This window comes from Calidris pugnax, unplaced genomic scaffold, assembly GCF_001431845.1.
Source record: "Calidris pugnax isolate Ruff unplaced genomic scaffold, ASM143184v1 scaffold18, whole genome shotgun sequence".
Taxonomy (NCBI): domain Eukaryota; kingdom Metazoa; phylum Chordata; class Aves; order Charadriiformes; family Scolopacidae; genus Calidris; species Calidris pugnax.
In genome coordinates this window covers 15,902,336-15,915,448 of record NW_015090812.1, presented here as the reverse complement: position 1 = coordinate 15,915,448, position 13,113 = coordinate 15,902,336, and the positions used below count along the sequence as shown (strand labels likewise).

At 41.2% G+C, this 13,113-nt stretch overlaps 1 protein-coding gene across 2 annotated transcripts in view; it reads right to left on the bottom strand.

Annotated features, from left to right (window-relative positions):
* Positions 1-13,113, bottom strand: part of LRRC8D (leucine-rich repeat containing 8 family member D) — a 53,041-nt gene that overhangs the window by 19,226 nt on the left and 20,702 nt on the right. The window contains exon 1 of one of the 2 annotated variants that reach the window (XM_014939147.1): positions 12,983-13,082. The exons of the other annotated variant lie outside the window; for it this stretch is intronic. The gene's annotated coding sequence lies outside the window, so the exon portion shown is untranslated. Of the gene's footprint in view, positions 1-12,982; positions 13,083-13,113 lie in introns of those variants that run through there. 2 annotated transcript variants of the gene reach the window in all.

Sequence of the window (13,113 nt, the reverse complement as noted above, 5' to 3'; positions counted from 1 at the left end):
GACTCAATGATCTTAAAGGTCTTTTCCAACCTAAATGATTCTATGATTCTAAGACACAAACAAAATGAGTAATCATGAAGTAGCTTTAAAACAAAAACAAAACCCCCATCAACAATTAAAACACTCATGAAGGTAAAGGCCAACAAGCTTCAGCTACAAGATCTCAAGTTATTTATATATAATGCTATTGTGACTCATTTATTAGGGAATCTTTACTGCCTTCAGTTAACATGAAAAAAAAAACAAAACCTGTGTCATGATGGCATGCTTGAAATTATTCAGTTACATAAAATGATTTCTTACTTCCGAGTTGCTGTTTATGAATAGCTGCAATTAGAACAGAGATCTGAATAAAGATCCTTCTACCGCCTCACTGTAGCAGACCCAAAATGGAATTTTATTAGCAATGAGCAAAACCAGATTAACATGAAATAATCAAACTTTCCAGGTTAGACTTGCATTTAAGCTCTTTAATTAGGAGCTCTAGACCTCTGCAGTCCAAGGCAAAGGTCAGCAAGGAACAGTCAACCAGGTTATGTCACCACAGCCACCTACTATAGTCATCTCCAGTCCTCCTCCGAGACAGCTGACACTGTCAAAGCCTCAACAGACCACAGGTCTGATCCTCAAGTCCTAGACAAGGTCCCCCTGCCAACTATAACACCATCTCACCATCACAGGACAAACTATTTCTTCTTAGTAATTTAAGTCACTGAAAACCCACAGGATATAAAACTATAAATTACCACAACCATGTCAAAAACCAATACGGCCAGAACATGGCAGCAAAGTGCAGTTATTTCTCTATAGATGAAAGCCAAGGGATTTCTAGTGTTTTCTTTCCTCTAGTACACAAAACCAAAATGCCAGCAGCATGTTCCTTGGTAGAAGCCCAAAGACCACTTAAAAGTCTTCATCTTCAAGATATCTTAGACTACGTAACTTATTTCATTACTCCCCCCCTACTACCAAACAAAGTACAAAAGCAGCTTCAGTTTCCTCTATGATCCCCTTTGACTCTTGGAACTCCTGTGGGCAGGCAACACCAAGAGCTATGAATACAGCTTGTATTTGGCATTAACCTAACATCCTTAATTTATGATTTACAATTACATTCCAAAATGCACTTATACACAAATGTGTCTTACAGATCAAGCCATCTTTCCACAGTTAGCAAATGATGCAATTTATTCAGTCATCACAGTCCAGATCAGACCAGTGACACTGCAAGACATCTTGCAAGCAGTACAATAGCATGTACTGAAGAACTACTGAAAACTCATTTAACAAATAAAATCCATCTCGTAAAAAAAATCCCACAGGAGTCTTTTGCTGCAGTATATCATCTGTGTTTCAGACTCAGCATTCCAAAATATTTAGCTTTTTCTACAACAAAGAATTTAACTTGTGTTAGAATGACTACACACAGGGGAAAATATGGCATTCATACAGAAGCCACAAAATATCACACTTATCAGCTGTGCTTCTCGATGCAGCTCTTAAGAGCTAATTCACAGCTCCTATGAATTTAACAATGTTTTTTCCTCCATTCAAAGATCCAGTATCCATACCGGATTCTTTGCCAGATTAGTGCTATATTAAATTAGACAGGCAGCCCAGGGAGGCAGAACTGAGCTGATACTTTTGTCCTTGCATAGAGCTTCAAAGAAAGGTCCATATTTGGGCCACAAATGGCATGACCACAAAATAACCATTCCCACCTACAAAGACAGAGATCCTAAAAATGCTTGGTCTTTTGTATTTGCTCAAGTTTTTAAACTTTTATTGCATTACCATTCCTCTGATGTTCTTGTTTTACGACTTCCCTCCCCCTCTTTTCATTTCTGCAGATTCCTTTCCACCAAGACTCTTGGACAGTGCAAAGGTGTGCATCACAAGACACATCCAGGAGCTGACTAGTTTTCTTTGAGCATGTACATGTGTTTCTGTGTGGACACAAACAGTGACAAAACACAGAAGAGCTCTCTGCTCTTCAAGTGACCTCTCAGGAGGATATTGAAGTAGACACTGCCAACAAGGCTGAGCAGCTACTCTCAGGGCTTGAAAACCACGAAGCAGCAGTGAAACAACCCTCACAGTTGTTATGCCTGTACCTATACCTCCTCACCAACGACCTTCTGTCCATTAGTATCTCCCAGATGCAGTGGTCGTACACAAATAAAGTTGTGGGTGTGCATGTGTGGGCCTGCACAGAACCTTGGGAGGGGGGGAAGAAAAAGTACTGAAGACAGAAACATTTGTAACTCTCAATTTAAGAGCAAAGAGAAGCTTCTCCAAAATAAGCGTCAGGAAGTAGTTAATAAAAGAAGTTGGAGACGTTTTCTTGACAAAGATCACTGCTGGACTTTATTCCTTCCACATCTTAATTCTCCTTGCTCCATTCCCATTCCTCTCTCCACTTCTGAAGACATCAATCCTCCAAAACAGACCACGCATTTTCTCTGCGGATCAATTATTTTAAATACAAACGAGGGATACAGTACAGGTATGATCACTGAAAAGCTGAATGCTCAAAACCTGTTTGTTACTCTGATCTGTGTGTATTCTGTTTGGGTATCAGCATGTATGGCCCACAATCAGAGGCACAATGACACATTCCAGCACGAAGGGTGCGTTCTCCCTTTATCACCACCTCCCCTTCATACACACACCCTCGGTGTTCCTTCAGCCAGCACTACGCTCCTTCTCATATTAAATTTAGAAACAGACCTCTGAATCACTAGTTCCTGTTGTTGAAAGTAGCTAGAAACAGATGTTACAGCAAAAGAAGTTTCCTAGTAAACAATTATAATCTGCCCACCACATTAAACCCCATTGTGACAAAATGTTTTTAAACCCTACAAAAAGAGGTTTTATAGATTTCTTTGGGACTAAATAATCTTATTTCCTGAGGTGCCTGATCCTTCCTAGAATCACATTAATTCTTACCCGTAATGGTATCATGCAGCAGCGAGTTCCAGAGATTAATTGTCCACTATCAAAACAACCCCCCAAAACCCCCCCCAAAAACGTTGCTTATAAAGACATTGCTTGCTAGCCTCCCACTAAACTGACTCCATTCCATTCTACTTTTCTTTTTCACTTCTTCAGATGCACCTTCAAGAAGAAACATCTGAGCTACTACTTTGCAACAGAAGAGCAGCACAAAGATTCCAAAATTGGTTATATGTAAGAAAGATCAGTTCCAGAGATAAGAGAGCAGAGTTCAGATAGCACTACACACAAGCCAATCCACCCTGCAGAGAGGAATTACTTCATAGCATAAGCATAGTGGAAATGCACCCATGTTTCCCCCATTTGAATCCATGCGGAACTATAAGCATGGTTAGGAAACCATTGGCAACCACTTGTGGACTCCAATTTCTTCTTTTGCTCTCTAAATATGCAACAGAGGAACTTCATATCTCAGGCCAAAAGGCACCAACCATGTCTATGCCTCACATCTATGTATATACATAGACATACACACAATATATATACTTTCTATCAGAGAGGCCAGCCAGTGCTCAATTAACCAGCACATAAGGAACATTCTGTTTTGTAGGTTTGTATAATCCCATCTATGAATTACTCAAGCCAGATGGACACCACAGACCACTATACTCAATTTTGCTTGTATTTAGCCCAGAGGACTACAAGTAACTAAGCCAAACCTTTGTTTGCCTAACATAACACTTCCAGAAAAGCTTTCAGCCCTGGGAACGTTTTGGGTGGAATTCACCACTTTCCTTTGTCATTTATTTGTTCTAGCACTTATGCTCTCCCACCATTACAAATGCATGTCTCATTTCTAATTGCCTGATTTCAGCTCTCAACCATCAGTTCTGTTATGCCTGTTTCCATCAGCCTTTTAGCCTGCAGCGTGCTCTCCCTCATGAGGTGCTTCCCGCCAATTGCCAAGTCACCCCTTTCATCTATCAAGAAACAACAGATCCAGCAACAAAATGAGCTTCTCAGACTCTCCTTATGGTACCTGAGCACCACCCTGCCTTCAAATATCTCCTCTGACTGCTTTCTCAACTCATCAACACAGGCTTTTTGTCAGGAAGTAGTTAATAAAGGAAATTGGAGATGTTTTCTTGATAAGAAGCACTGCTAGGCCTTCTTGAAAGCAGCCTTCTGTTTTCAACAGGCTGTTCAGGACCCCAGAGTCATACACAATTCACCTTCTTTTGCCCACTGCCCCTCCTACTTATACACCCAAACTTATGGACCTTCATGTATGATTCCGGGGTCCTGAGCAGCCTGTTGAAATCAGAAGGCTGTTTTCAAGAAAACAGTCACGTTCAGTTGTCTACTCACTGTACCCCCTAGCAGCTTTCTCTCTAAGCTCCTATTCTGTCACTACATTGAAGTACGACACCAGCAGGCCCCATGATCCTGTATCAGACTACGTTAAAATGCACTTACGACTGATACAGCTCACCAGGATGCCCAGATTACTTTGTAGAAGCTGCCTTGTCCTCGCTTAGCCTGCTGCCTAGCACAATATGGCCTGCCAGCACAGACCCTCTCCTTGTCTCCAGGTACTTGATGAAAAGGTTCAATGGAATCTGGCCTCACCTCAATCCTTAAAACAGATTTCTAGAAGCATTCCCATTTGATAATGATTCACCACCAGTGACTAACTTTTAAACATCAGTTAGTCAGTTCATAATTCATTTACTTTTGCAATACCACATAGCACTAACATGTCAGGACAGGAGTTCCAAAGGGGTACGTCAAAGTCTTAGCTGACTACCTCTGCTGTTGCCGAGAAAGAGAACTAAAGGTAGCACTTGTAAAGAGCCAGAAAATAGGGGACCGCAAGTGTTGGACTGTATCCCTGCCCCTGCATCAGGTACCTTTAGAAGACACAGCTTTACTACATCTCATGCAGGTCCCTCTCAAGAAAAACTTAAGTTTCCAGCATGTCACTATGTTTGTTAAGACACATTTCCCTTGAAGTGATACAGACTGATATTAGCTTGTCTAATGTTTTATCAACTGAATATTGCATTAAGTTTTCCAATATTTTTATGAGGATTAATGTCAAGCTAGCCGGAATACAGTCAAATCAGTGACCCACCCTTCCCTTTTCTACTCCAGCACAGTTAATCTTAAGATCCTCAATACCAACAGTTATTGAAAATTGTCTACAGGACCGCAGGCTTTTCATCAAGCTCTTTAAAACAATCAAGTAACAGCGCTGCTGATTTACATATGTCTATCCCTAGAAGGTAATAAATCTGTATTTATTAAGATGGACTTAATTCTCTGTTGGAATAGCATTCTGCACCTTCCCAAATACAGAACAGTATTAACAAATATTTATACTTTTCTTGCATGAGCTACTTTATTATCTCCATGTAGTAACTGGAATCATTTATTTCCTAACATACTTCAGTTGGAGAGAAAATGCAGAGCTAATTGTCTAACTTACTTCCTAACTTCTAACATGCACTAATTCTCACTCATCCATTGTCCCCTTAATTACTGTATTTTGCTTTGAAATTTCTAGATATGACCTGAATCCAGAGGGCTGTTAGTGTAGTTGTCTCTTTTCTTTAGACCAGAATTTCAGCTTTGGGCTATTTAGTATCTTATAGAAACCTCTACTCTCCATTCACATTTTTCTTCCTACAATAACATCCAATTCTCCATGGTGACAGATAAGCTCTTTTGAAGCATTAAGTATAATTTCTTTGGGGCTGCTCTCTGTTTGTCCATCCTGTATGTAACTGGGTCACACTCGATGGTCCCATGGCAACCACCAACTTCCAGTTGGGTGATACCAAAGTCCACAGTAGCTCTCTCAGCTAAAGAGCTGAAACAAGAGCTGACCTGCAGTGGGCTGAATTTCCAGGGCAGTGAACATCTTCCCATAATGCCAACAGGATGTTCAGCACCTCAGAAGCAACAAAACATAACACAGTGCATAAAGCGAAACAAACCTATATGTTTGCTGATTAGCCATTTTGGACATCCCCGAAAGTCCTTTTGTAAAAGATCTATATTAATTTCTCCTAGTCCTTGACTGTGAAGGTAAGGCATTTAAGAAGTCACCAATTTGGCGAGTCAGCCAGACTGGACAATGAACACATTCAGGATCTTCCTCATCAGCCTGACCCTCACCCATGTTAATAGCTTCTCCACAGCAGCCATTTGCTGCTTGTTGATGAATAAGGCAAAATGAACTGACCTCAGTCCTATCCCAGTGCGGCACTACCACAGAAACTGCAGTGCTTCTCAGCAGAGAGGAAAGGCAGTGCAAAGCACACACACTCCGAGTGTAGATACAACATTCCTTACCTGCCCAAAGGAAGCACCTCTGCTGTAATGGATTCGCACATGCAGTCAATTAAAGTTTGGTACAGAATCAGTCTTTAGCCTCTAGGACCAAGTCTCTCACAGGGCAATAAAACTTAATGTATTCAGCAAGAAAACCACAACATTTGGTTTTGTAATTGCCACAATAGTAGGAAAAACATTCAGAGCCTTCCAGTTTCACAACTTTATTTAAACAAATATGCTAACTATTCACACACAGTGATCTGTTAAGTATCCTAGAAGCATGGTAGTAGCAGTCTACAGATGTAATTCTGCAATTCAACACACATGATGGACTTTTTCACATAATCAGAAGTCCCACACGGCTCCTGACGCACATACTTGCATGAATTTAGAGTAGAAATTCCCTATGATGTTTAGCAAGAGTCTAAATTCAGTAGCTGAAAAGGAAATAACTCGGGCACTTGCTGTACATCAGCCACTGACACTGTCGTTGACTAAGGAAAAAATACAGTAGTTCAGTCATTCCTCTTCTGTTAAAACAGCGAAATGGGAAGGAATGTGAAGGAGGGGAAAATAAAAAACAGACTGTAGCAGTACATTAAAAAGCAAAATGGAGAGCCCTACCCATACCTTCTGCATCAAATTCCCATTAAATTAGGCAGCAAATATTCAAAACCACTGGTTTGCACAGACAGTTCAGTCTGAAGTGTACACTCCCTGTGCTGGATTCCTTTGTCCCCTCCTCTCAGGCTCAAGGTAAACATAACTATGCAGATTGCCAAAAGCCTCAAATACTAAAACACTCACCCTTATTTTACTGCCCAGATTTCGCTAAAGTTCTCTGCTTCATACACATATCTAAAAAAGCTTTCTATGGGATGGGAAGAATCTCAGTTTGGGCTGGAAGTCCAAGATTTGCTGGGAGGGCTCAGATTCCTTTAACATGCTTCATCATCTTCCCCAAAAATCTCCCAAAAAAATCAGTACCTTTACCCACCTAAGAAATGAATTCCATTCACTATAAAAGATTAAACACATGAACTAGAAGTTTCTACTGAAACTTGCTGTCATCACACAGTTAATGACAGCTTTAAAATGCCACAACAGTGTTTCAAAGGTCTATTGCAAAGACAAAAGTCAGTTCACATTCCTCTCATAATTTCTGATTAAGGTTAGCAGAGTCTGAAGGAGTTGCTTAAATATTAAGTTCAGATGAAGGTACAGAGTGACTTTAAAATACAAGTGCTATTTCAGACTAGGAATACATCTGTGTCCACATAAACCCTCCCAAATCCTTAAGAACAGCCTTCCTACATAACATAATCCACTTTGAGGCTTTGTCTGCATAAGGCACTTTGGATTACTTCTTAAGAGACAAAACCCATACAAATTAAAAAATTGATTGATTAAACAGCTTGAGACCCTTTTCAGATGCTCTTTTCCAGAATCAGTGACTCTCATTCTATCTCAGAGATGTAGGGCAGTAGAAGCAATTCACTTTAAATTCACACATTCAGCTGACTTGAATAATTCTTCAACAGCATGTGAAGACAAGCTCTTAACTCCAGAACCACACAGAATTTACTCAGAAGTAACTGTCCAAAATATCTCCCCAAGGGGACAGGCCCAGACAACACGACACATCAGGATGCTGGTTCAACACCAAACCATTCTAAGAAGAATGCAAGAAACCACACAATCAGAAAAGCTTTAATTCTGGTAAATTCATGACAGTGTATTTGCCAGGTTTGTTTTAGAGAAGTATTTCCAACAGGCACCTAGCCTTAGTTTGAAAAGCCTTTTATTCTGACACAGTTTTCAAAGACTCCTCTCCATTCCCTCCCCATCCCTACCCTTTCTCTACAAGCTGTATCCCCCAGCTGCTGTTTCCCAAACCCCAACCTGCTGCCCAGACAGCTGACACACGGGGCGTAATCTAACACAAAACGTGACAGCCCCTTGCTGTACGATTTCAAGCATCACCTGAATACAATGCAAAGTAGTCTGGAACAGGAATTGCAGGTTCAGATCCAGCAGAGAGGTGCCTTGACTTTGGATGCTCCCCTCCTCCCCCCCCCCAAGCTAGGCTCTCACTGTTTTTTTCCCCGAGACATTTTCAGATGAGAGCCATGGCCTGCTGCAGATAGAGATCAGCTTTGCTCATCCCACAGCTCTCTGTCACTGACAAAAAAAAAAAATAGCTCTGGAGGGAGAGGAGGAGGTTTTCAGCTGTTTTCTTCCCCAGTCCTCTCTAGCCGTTTCCTCGGTCTTTGTCCTCTCCTTCCAGCTTTTATACCTTGCAATAAGGGAGAAGCCATCTTCTCATGTTCACGGGTTGATGTAAGAGTAACTGTTTTTTCACTCTGTGAAGCCAGTAAATCCCCATTATCTGCCTTTAAAACAGATTTAATAGTAGCCACAACATTCCTGCAGCATCTTCAACAACAAGATCAACAGGCTTTTCTTGAAAGAAAAGCTGGCATCTTACTTGTTTCCTTACTTGAAGGCAGCCCAGAAAAGCAGCTGGAGGCAAACAGGAGTGGTTTGGACAGATGCTTCTACTAGGCACCACTGATACTCTACAGGGTTCAAAAGAACCCGAGGAGGGGGACATTTTCCTAGATAGGATCAAAAATAAAAGGCTTTAAGATGGCTGGAAAGCATGAAATATACTATTCTTCAATTTTCTCATAAACAGTAACTTTATTCTTCCTGAAACACTGATCGACATTTGATCCTGTTATGAACAGCTCTGAGGCCTCCCCCACAGAGCATCTAAACTGCATCACATTAAAGCTGTTCCTTTCTCCTTGCCTCCAGCATATTCCTAACATGTAAACAACTCTGCTGTGCACACAAGCAAAGGCACGGCTAGCTAGTGAAAGCTGCAGCACTAAGGGCACCATAGGAACTCACCCAGTCCTAATAACCCATTATTTTCACAGGACACTGTATTTATTAACTAGAAGCCAACTGCTATTAATGCAAATGTACACATGGAAAAAGATTCCATTAGGAAAACTGAAAGAATATTACAGACTATTATTTTTTGTGGATAGTATGTTTCACAGGCTTTGTTACCCCTCATAATGCAAACATACAAGAGAAGTCAGTTCAAATGATGGAAGAATTGTGACAAGACCAGGAGGAAAGGCAAGTGTCAGAAAATCCAAGCAGGCTTACTGTCTGAGGATTTCTCAGTTGATGTGACACCACATGACAAGTAACATTTTTGTGGCCAAGCCTGAAAACCTATAGGGACTGGTTTGAGTTCAGCTTAAAAAAAAATAAAGAAAAAAGAAAAGAAAAAAACAAACAACAATTTCTCGTCTCACTTATTCTGCAGTGATGTAATTAGCAGGAGATACACTGTTACAAAAATTGCCAAAGTTTAATGTAAAAGCATTGCTTAGCCACATATTTTGCGTATATTAACTCTTGCTTTACAGACTCTGGACCAAGTGTACAAGGTGAGGTGCCCTGGTGAGCCCTGCTCCCTGGGGCAAGTTTCAACAGCCAGATCCACTCACTCTGCCACAGACACCCCCCCACCCAGCACCATTGCTCAACCCACAAATCTCCCCCTGCAGACAAGTCTGCGAGTAGGAAAAACTAAGGTCTGGAGGAAACACAGGTCATCTCTGACCCCTATCTCATCCGTCCAGGGGTTCTGCACTGATCCCACAGGAAAAGCAAATGTAACGGCAACTACTTCTGGTTCGGGCCTTCCCTGCCTTAGGAGGTTTCCAATGGCAGGAATCCAGAGAGAAGCAGCTCTGGAGTTGTGAGCTGAATACAGCTGCGCTGCCAGGCTCACACACCGGGACCCACAGCAGCCCAGGGTGCCTTGGGACATTTCCTTCTGACTAGTGCAGTTGCGCAATTCTTGCCTCTTAGGTTAAAACACAGCCTAGTGATTTCTTGCTGTCCTTCTGTCCACACCTACTCAACAAATTGGAGCAAATCAGTTATGTCCCAACACCCACAAGCTTCCTTTGGCTTACTTCACACATTCAAAAATGTCAGACTATGAATTCCAGACCCTGCTTCTTCCTTCCACAACGCAAAACATCACCCTAGTCACACATATCCTTCTCCCCTCCCACTTCTCGTCAAATTCCACTGCCCATATTGCCACGAGAGCAAGTTTTATCTACTTGAAGCCATGAAATCATCCACTTCTTCCCAGTACCCCTCAAGAGGAAACTGCTTTCCTGTCCTCCTCTCTGTACAACCCAGCAGGTGACCACCCACTCAATCCTGCACATGACATTTACATCAGGAGGTTGTACTGGAGTAAAACAAGCATTTGAGGAGGTCTGATTTTATAAATAAAATTGCATATCCTTCCCTGCAGCTCAAATCTCTTCATCACGCTCACATTTTCTACTTGCAATCCTTTTAACACAAATTAAAAAAAAAACAAAAGGCTTTCCCTTCCATATTTCGTGCCAGTGCAAATGGCTGTTTTATTACAAAGGTGAAACAACCTCTTTTTAAAAAGTAACTGGAGTCTAACTCCAGTGCTATCCTTGCAAAGCCATCCTGCACACTCTATTTTCCACTCTAAAAACCCTACTCGTGGTAACTCTGCACCACACGATAATGGTTATAAAGAATTTATACAGCATGCAACTAAATCTTAACTTCTGACTAAGGTAAATTAAAGTTCATGGTTAAAGCAGGCCAAAGGGTATCGCTATCTGCGAGCTGGAAAATTTAGACAACTCTTCACAGACTGAGGCCTTGAGAAGCGCAAGGTTCAGCTGCTACACCCTACATATCTGACAAAATGCAATGTCACAAACACCAACACCAGAAGGTTGTAGCTACATCTCAGTGCCAAATACTGACAGCTATCTTCTTTTTAGAGGAGCTTGGTCAGAAGACTATAGCCTAGCCATAATTCAGGATTTAATGACCAAGGGGACTGCTGAACTGCAAATGTTAATTATTTTAGGTTTAAATGTAATGATAGCGATAGCCCAAGGTAAAATTATTGCACATTTTCATCACCTTTCATGCTTATAAATAATAATAATAATAAAAAAATCAAATGTCGGAGAGTGGCTGTTTGTTCACTGTCAGAAAAAAAATGCCTTGATGTATATTCACCACGCATTGAACATTCAAGATTCAGGACCAAAAATGCCCAGGACTGCATACAACATGGTTTTAATTCATAAAGAGACAAACCCCAGTTTACAGGGGCTTCTAGGAACAGAGTCACAAAACCTACCTCATATCAAAGAGCTTCTCCAGGCAGGAGCACTCAGAGGGCATCAATTTACATCTTACAGGTTACTGCAGTTTCCATGCCTTTCATTAATTGGTCTTGAGCCTACTGCAGTTGAAAGAACTCTTCAAATAGAGATTATTTATGCTAATTTCACTGAATTCAAAGGACCAGTTTTGAGTCACCCCTTCAGGATCACACTGAGCCTGCAGCATTCTCCCCTTTTACCACCATCCCAGCGTAAAGGCAAAATGGGCCTAGGGTTTCCCATTAGACGCCCAGCTTAAACACAAGCCTGTGGAAATAGAAGGCCTTGACTGACAAACGTCTACTGAGGAAAAGCAAATGAACCTGTACGCAAGAGCATACAAACTCTGAAAAATTGGAACACCTTTACCCATGAAGCACCTACTATACCAGTGCAACTCAAAAAGGTTATGAAGCAAGTATAATTAACCCTAACACTCACACCAAAATAATGGGAACATTTGGCTCTTTCAAAGTGCTGTAACCTCATCAAAATGCTCCAACTATATTTGACATTTATCTCTATAAATAACGTGTGAGCAAAAGCAAAGAAAAAGCAACATTTGCAGTTCAGGGAAAGACATCAAAACAAACATGTCCATAGTACTCAAACGCTAAAGTACGTGTGGGAATCTGATGATCTTTTGAATGGCTGAAAGCTGGGACAGAGGAAAGGGCTTCTTGTTTTTAAATTAATTATTAATCAGCCTTTTCAGCCATCAAACCCCTGCAATGACTCATCTACTTTCTTTACCAAAGTCTAAATTATGAGAAGACTTCAAATTCCACTGGAGCATTACCCTTCTGAGTGCAATACTTAACCCTGCATATGAGAAAGGATTTTAGTAGCTTCATTCCTCTTTCCCACAAAAAGATCATATTCTCTTTGAACCTGACAAGAAAAATCAAACGCACACAAAAAAGGCAACACAGTATTTAGAATTTTTACGATGGGAGAAACAAGAGAAGATAAAGTCCACCTCAGTTATTCATAGCAAAGCCAGTGTTCTTCCGGTGATGGTACACACTGCAAGCAGTAAGAGAATTCACATTGTCAGAAATCCTCAATAATCATGCCATTAAACAATCCAATTACTTTACACTCACACAGACAGTTCCTACTGTCTGTAAAGGAATTTAGTTTTATGGAAGTATGACTTGACAGGAATTGCTTTTTAAACTTACAAAATTAATAACTTGGTCCTATACCCCACATCCACGTAAGCCTCTTTTCGGAGTAAACAGCTCTGTTGAATAAGCCAAGCTGCAAGACTGAAGCTGAGCTGACGATGCCTATGCACAGAGCTTGCTCTTTTCCTGCGCTAAAATTGTATCAGAACATCGCAGTACATTTGCATATCTCCCACACATGCAACTTTCTGCCAGCACTAACAAGACAACGACATCAAGGCTTAGAAAACGTACCAGAGATAGGACCAGAGGGTGGAGTTTCCTGCAGGAACACCCAGACTGAAGTCCAGCAGCTCCCAGGAAAGGTGCTGCCTTTCTACCAGCCCGATGCCTTCTGCCTTCCTCTGTCGGGTTCCCACTTGTCA